The sequence below is a fragment of the Pygoscelis adeliae genome, unplaced genomic scaffold (genome assembly GCF_000699105.1).
Source record: "Pygoscelis adeliae isolate BGI_AS28 unplaced genomic scaffold, ASM69910v1 Scaffold38, whole genome shotgun sequence".
Lineage (NCBI taxonomy): Eukaryota > Metazoa > Chordata > Aves > Sphenisciformes > Spheniscidae > Pygoscelis > Pygoscelis adeliae.
The window spans coordinates 21841078-21848291 of NW_008825614.1; positions in this window are offsets into that span (position 1 = coordinate 21841078).

Here is a 7214-nt window from a genome sequence, read left to right on the forward strand (position 1 = left end):
GACCATCTAACCAATTCCTCACCCACCGGACAGTCCACCCATCAAATCCAGACCTCTCCAGTTGAGAGAGAAGGATGTTGTGGGGGACCGTGTCAAAAGCCTTACAGAGGTCCAGATAGATGATAACTGTAGCCCTTCCTGTGTCCACTGCTGTAGCCACTCCATCATAGAAGGCCACTAGGTTAGTCAGGCAGGACTTGCCCTTGATGAAGCCATGCTGGCTGTCTCAAATCACCTCCCTGTCCTCCATGTGCCTTAGCATAGCTTCCAGGAGGATCTGTTCCATGATCTTCCCAGGCACAGACGTGAGACTGACTGGTCCGTAGCTCCCCAGGTCTTCCTTTTTTCCCTTTTTACAAATGGGGGTTATGTTTCCCCTTTTCCAGTCAGTGGGAACTTCACCAGACTGGCACGACTTCTCAAATACAACGGATAGTGGCTTAGCAACTTCATCTGCCCGTTCCCTTGGATCTCATTGGGTCCCATGGACTTGTGCACCTTCAGGTTCCTTAGACGGTCTCGAACCAGATGTTCTCCCACAGTGAGCAGCTCTTCATTCTCCTAGTCCCCACTTTTGCCTTCTGCGGCTTGGGCGGTGAGGATTGAGCACTTGCTGGTGAAGACCAAGGCAAAAATTTGCCTTTTGTCAAGGCAAAATTTAAAGCCTTATCTGGATGCATTATTGCCCAGTTAGAGGAATGTATACTGCCAAGTATGAAGCAAAATGACATTTTAGATGCATCAAAATTACCATTGCGGTTTCCCTCTTCTCTCCTCTCTCTTGCGCCCCAGCGTGCCAGATCACTGGAATTTCAGCCAGAGTTGGTAATTATCTGTGTTGAAAAAAACATTATTACTTTGGGCTTAAGAGGCTTTGGGAGTTTCAGTGCAGTTTTTGAAATCACAAAGATGCTCTTACCTTCATAGTACAGTGACTGGCATAGTACAGTGATCTGGATGAGGGGATCGAGTGCACCCTCAGTAAATTTGCAGATGACACCAAGTTTGGCAGGACTGTTGGTCTACTTGAGGGTAGGAAGGCTCTACAGAGGGACCTGGACAGGCCGGATCGATGGGCCGAGGCCAATTGTATGAGGTTCACTAAGTGCCGGGTCCTGCCCTTGGGTCACAACAACCCCATGCAACACTGCAGGCTCAGGGAAGAGTGGCTGGAAAGCTGCCTGGCGGAAAAGGACCTGGGGGTGTTCGCGGACAGCTGGCTGAATATGAGCCAGCAGTGTACCCAGGTGTCCAAGAAGGCCAATAGCATCCTGACTTGTATCAGAAATAGTGTGGCCAGCAGGACTAGGGAGGTTGTCTCGCTGTACTCGGCACTGGTGAGGCCGCACCTCAAATACTGTGTTCAGTTTTGGGCCCCTCACTACAAGAAGGACGTTGAGGTGTTAGACCATGTCCAGAGAAGGGCAACGAAGCTGGTGAAGGGTCTGGAGAACAAGTCTTCTGAGGAGTGGCTGAGGGAACTGGGGTTGTTTAGCCTGGAGAAAAGGAGGCTGAGGGGAGACCTCATTGCTCTCTACAACTACCTGAAAGGAGGCTGTAGCGAGGTGGGTGTCGGTCTCTTCTCCCAAGTAACTGGCGAAAGGACGAGAGGAAATGGCCTCAAGTTGCGCCAGGGGAGGTTTAGATTGGATGTAAGGAAAAATTTCTTTACTGAAAGAGTAGTTAAACATTGGAACAGGCTGCCCAGGGAAGTGGTTGAGTCACCATCCCTGGAAGTATTTAAAAGACGGGTAGATGAGGCGCTTAGGGACATGGTTTAGTGGGTGTTTAAACATTGGACCAGGCTGCCCAGGGAAGTGGTTGAGTTACCATCCCTGGAAGTATTTAAAAGACATGTAGACGTGGCACTTAGGGACATGGTTTAGTGGTGGACTTGGCAGTGCTAGGTTAATGGTTGGACTTGATGATCTTAAGTGCTTTTCTAACCTAGATGATTCTGTGATTCTATGACTTTCAAAGCAAAACAGTGGTAGGTGGATTTTGAAACAACTCCGCAGCACACATTGCAACTCCACAGCACTGACACAAGGACAGGACAGTTGACTATACACTGATATGTTAACCAGTGCAGGGAATGCTGAAGGACACTGAAAATTATTCATCTATACCACTAGGTCACTACAATGGTCCCTGGGATGGCTTTGCCCTCTAGCAACTACCACCACCCCTTGAAGATCATTCTTTGCACATGGTGCTTCTTCTGGGAGACCATGTGGCAGCAGGACTTGAAGAGTCAGGAGCTTCCTCTGCTTTCCTGGTCTGTATCTGCTTGGTCAAGCCGTAGGAGTTCAAGCACACATCACAAGTCATCTTCCTGGTCAGATTCCTGAGTACAGCAGACAACAGATTTAGTTTGAAAATAACATTGTACAACTTTTTAATAACCAGTAACTAATGAAAGGTGCACTGGTCAGGGCAGTTGTTAAGATATAGAAATCACTGGAATAAATAAATAAAAAGCTGTTTTACCAGAAGCATTTCTGTAGTGAAACCAACTGCAAAGAGACACGAAACAATCTTGCCAGTAATGGATAGCATTTATCACATTCACAGATTCATGGAGCCATTCTGCACACCTGAGGCTGCTAACAATGTGGGGGATGGGGGCAGTTACACTAAAGGCCAACATATGGCAGTAAATCTGGGATAGCTGAACACTGTGATAAATTCACAGTAATAATTCAAGATGCTTCTAGAAGATTTTTGGGGCTGTGCTTCCCTGGTTGCCCTGTAAAGAGGCATCAAGGTAGGGTATTAAAAGCATCTTCTTGGCAATGATTTACGTGCAAAAAATGTGAATTTCATTTTTAAGAGCAGATTTCTTGTAGATTATTTTAAAAATTAGGCATCTACCGTAAGGCAGGCTTCTCCAACTGTCAGCAGAGACACAGTCACCTCCAACACCACTTCTCTGAAGTGGGGTGACCCATCTCTGGAAGAGCCTTGTTCCTTCCACTGATCACACAGGGAAACTAAGCTGTGTGAACGCCACAAATCTTGAAAAGGACAGAGTATTTCAATTACAAGATCACGGAAGAGAAAATTGATATTTTAATTTTTGTTTTACTGATTATTTTTACTGGAACTCTGTTTGCCTTATTCCTGCAACCCTCAAAGGCATGCGAGGAAATAATTAAGGCATAATCTCTTTTGCTTGGTAAAATATTGAGCAATAAATGGCTGTTAAGATTGATTAGGGGCTGAAGCAAAGCACAAGCCTGGGGTAGATTTCACCTTGCTATTTCTCAGGATGATGCAAAGAAACTGAACTCGGGCCTTTTACAGGCAAATCACATGCCAAATTAGGAAAAATAAGCTCTGTGCACAGCTCCTTTCCTTGGGGTGAATCTGAATCGTTCTGTAGTGTTTTGCTTCATGTTGTCCAGAAGAACCGGACCAAAATCCATTTCCTTGAATGGATGATCACACTTAAAAGGAAAATATAACTGAAAACCCAAGGTGAAATTTTCATATACATTGAAATAGATGCTTTTCTGAGCCAGCTAACAGTCTGGAAAAACACTTCTGTCTGCCCCAAAGCAGCTTCAGAGAGTTGTGGGGCCAGGATTGGTGCCAGAAATCAATCAAGAGGTTTGATTGCCAGGCTGAAGTGCAAGTGGTGTCATGGATAACATATGTAGGATTGAGAGGACACAAGGAAGGTTGCACAGGGCAGAAGTGGTTGTCAGATAATGCAGGTGAAACCACTGAAAATGCGAAATCTCTTCTCCAGAAAGATGCTACGTTTGGCAGATGAACAAGTAATCCTGCCCTATGCCAAACTGGCTTTCCCTCTCATTCTCTTTTCTCTTCTCTTCTCTTCTCTTCTCTTCTCTTCTCTTCTCTTCTCTTCTCTCCTCACTCACCTCTCCTTTCCTTTCCTTACAAAGTTATTCCATTTTGGAAGAGGGTATGTTAGTTCATCAGCTGCCTGCCCACATGGCTGAATACCTGCTTACCTGCCTTCTCCTCCCACTCTTGGGTTGTCTCCTGCTGTCCAGCTACCTGCCTGAAGGCAAAAATATAAATGACAAAGGTCATGGAGATTGGCAAGCAAGGACCATCACTTCAGTTTTTCCTGACAGACAAACCATACATTGTTGCAAAAATAGGTGTAAGAAATAGTCACATGAACATTTCAATGTTGAAAACAACCTCTTTTTCCCTTAGACAATCATTCCAGCTAAGGTTTTCCCCCATCGCAGTGACTACAGGGATTGATTGCTTCTGTGGACAGAGATGACTGCAAGACTATCTGAGATTAGATTTAGAGATAGGGGATGCAGGAATCAAATCTGAATACGGACGTCAGTGTGGCTGTACATTCACAGTCCTGTCGCTGACGGTGTCCACGGTGTGTCTCTATCTCTGGGCACACCTGTGTAAAATATTCTGAAATAATGATTCCCATTCTGTGATCTTGATCCCCCGTGATCCACAAGCTCATAGTAAGAAGTCTGCAGGACATCTGTGGAAACACAGTGAACAGCAAAGTGTATAGTGTTGTGAATGTAAACTCTCATGGTAAGCCAAGTCATGCTGCTAGAGCAATATTAGTATGTGGCAGAGACCTGCTGGTCTGAAAAGAGATATGTAGCAAACAGTGACAGACTCTCTTTCCCCTTTCTTCATCCCACACAACCATAAAATGTCCTCCCTTGAAACATTTTATATTTTACTTGTGGAACGGATGACATCTAAACCCAGAGAAAGCAGCTGCTGTGGAAGGTGAATATTCTTCAAATGCCACCTATGGCTTCACATTTCCCTCCCTCACATTCCTGTCACGTTTCCCTTCTTATCTGTAGGTCAAGTATTAATATAAAACAATAAAGAGATAAATAACTTTCTATTGATCTGGAAAATACACTGGGAGCCACAAAGTGGAGAGAACAGGAAGTTGTAACACTCCATTAAAAAAAAAAAAAAAAAAAAAAGATAACCCCAATGTGGTGCCTTTGAAAGCTAATTTAGTGACTACCTGCATCTGGACCTTGTCCTACAGGTTGTGGCAAAGGAGGAAGCTGAAAGGAGGAGGAAGATGCATAAAATAAACTAACTTTGAAAAGATAAGTGTGTCCCAGATCTGAAAGGATGAAGACACCTACTATAGTGAGGCTCAACTTGAAGCCTTCCTGGAGATTGATGGAAGCAATCTTTTTTAAAACATGAGGAAAGCACTTGGATTTGATTAGTGGCAACTTAGAGATCTCCAAATTGAATCAAACTCCTGCTGTTTTCTTGATTTTTACCTCCTCTTCCCCTTTCTGATTCCCATGAGAAGCCCATCAGTAGCAAACAAGGGAGACCCCAAAATGCTGCTGGTGTAACTCAGCTTCACCCCATGGGTCTGGGAGAAGCTGACCTGAGTTGTCATCATGAGCTTGAGTTGCCCAGAGCAAATGCAGAGGGGAAGGCTCGGGCAGTCTAAGCTGATACAAATTGCTCCCTGAGAGAGGGAGAAGTCTTGACGAAGGAGATGGAGAGGTTGTTACAACTTATATCTTTCTATGCATCCCTGCCAACATACATCTTCTCTTCACCTCACTGAGCTGCATCATTTAAAACCCCTTCGTCTCAGTGCTCTTTTAGTCCATATGGGGTGTAATTTAGCATTGACTTCCATTAACTTCAGGGGAGCTACACAAATTGTGCCAGCTGAGATCTGGCCTTCAATAGTCTATTAGACCCACTAACCCAGGTAGGAAACTTCTTTGTACATCAGACCCGCCTTCACTATGCTCCTTCTCCTCTACCCTTCTTTTATACAACACCATCTCCACCATACTGGAGTTGTGCTGGACTTATGCTGTTGCGGCAGAGAAAAAAAAAATCCAGCTCTCCATTTGAAAAATAGGATTTGTTTTCTCTCCTGCTTTTCTTTCCCTTGAAGGTCCAACACTATCCTGCCATTCTGGGTGGCTGCCACTGAACTGGGGATGAAACAAAACCAATTAGGTTTACACGAGGAAAAGCCAGCCAACCTGCAGAGGATCGGAGAGACCATTTCTCACACAAGCATCCAGAGAAGTGAGAGGTAATGAGCTGAGCCCTCCTCAACAGCTTTTCATAATACAAAGCATTGGGCAGCTGGTCAGGTGGAGGAAAAAAAAAACAACCAACAAACCCTCCTTTTCTCTTCTTTCTTTTTATTTTTAGCTAGAAAATGTGTTTAGTCCAGGATGAGGAAATCTTTCCTATTGTTTAGATTCTCCTTACCACAGCAACACTCTGAAAAGGACAGCTACTCCAAATGGGCCACTTCTCCCATCAACCACAGGGTGAGCACAGCAGTGCGTTGGAACAGAATGGGGTAAAAGCCATACAGGACAAGGATGGGGTGACACCTTGCTCAGAAATGAAGCTGTGGGAGAAATGAAATGGGTTGGTTGTAATTTTCCAGGAGCCTGCAGCCATGACTGTAGCAATGAGCCCATGAGTTCACAACTCTGCTCTATGTTCTGCTCTGTTCTACTTGCAACACTGGTCACATCTATGACCTAAGATAGCCCAGATATAGGCTCACAGTTATGTTCAGTCAGTTTGTGAGGGTGGCAGGGAGTTAGGACAGAAAGACATCACTTAAACTGAGAGTCTACAGAGAGAAGGATGTCCATGAAATGGTCACTACACTGGAGATTGTTTTAACTGTGTCATGATAGCTGAAGGAAGGGTATTCACATCCCCCAACTTTAGGTATTTACTTAGATCATAGATCATAGAATGGTTTGGGTTGGAAGGGGCCTTAAAGATCATCTAGTTCTAACCCCCCTGCTATGGGTAGGGATACCTTCCACTAGACCACATTGTTCAAAACCCCATCCAACCTGGCTTTGAATACTTCCAGGGAGGCGGCATCCACAACTTCTCTGGGCAACTTGTTCCAGTGTCTCATCACCCTCTCTTGACCTGAGCCAACAGATCTCCGCAGTCTCCCTCCACAGTTGATGGTGAGAAACTATAGGTGGGATTCATCTTATCTGTCTTCAGGCATCTACCTTCAGTTGTCTACATCTGCACTGGTTTTCTGGCCTGCTATAATCATAGAATCATAGAACTATTAAGGTTAGAAAAGACCTCTAAGATCATTGAGTCCAACCATCAACCCAACACCACCATGCCCACTAAGCCATGTCCCTAAACACCTCATCTACACGTCTTTTAAATACTTCCAGAGATGGTGACTCAACCAC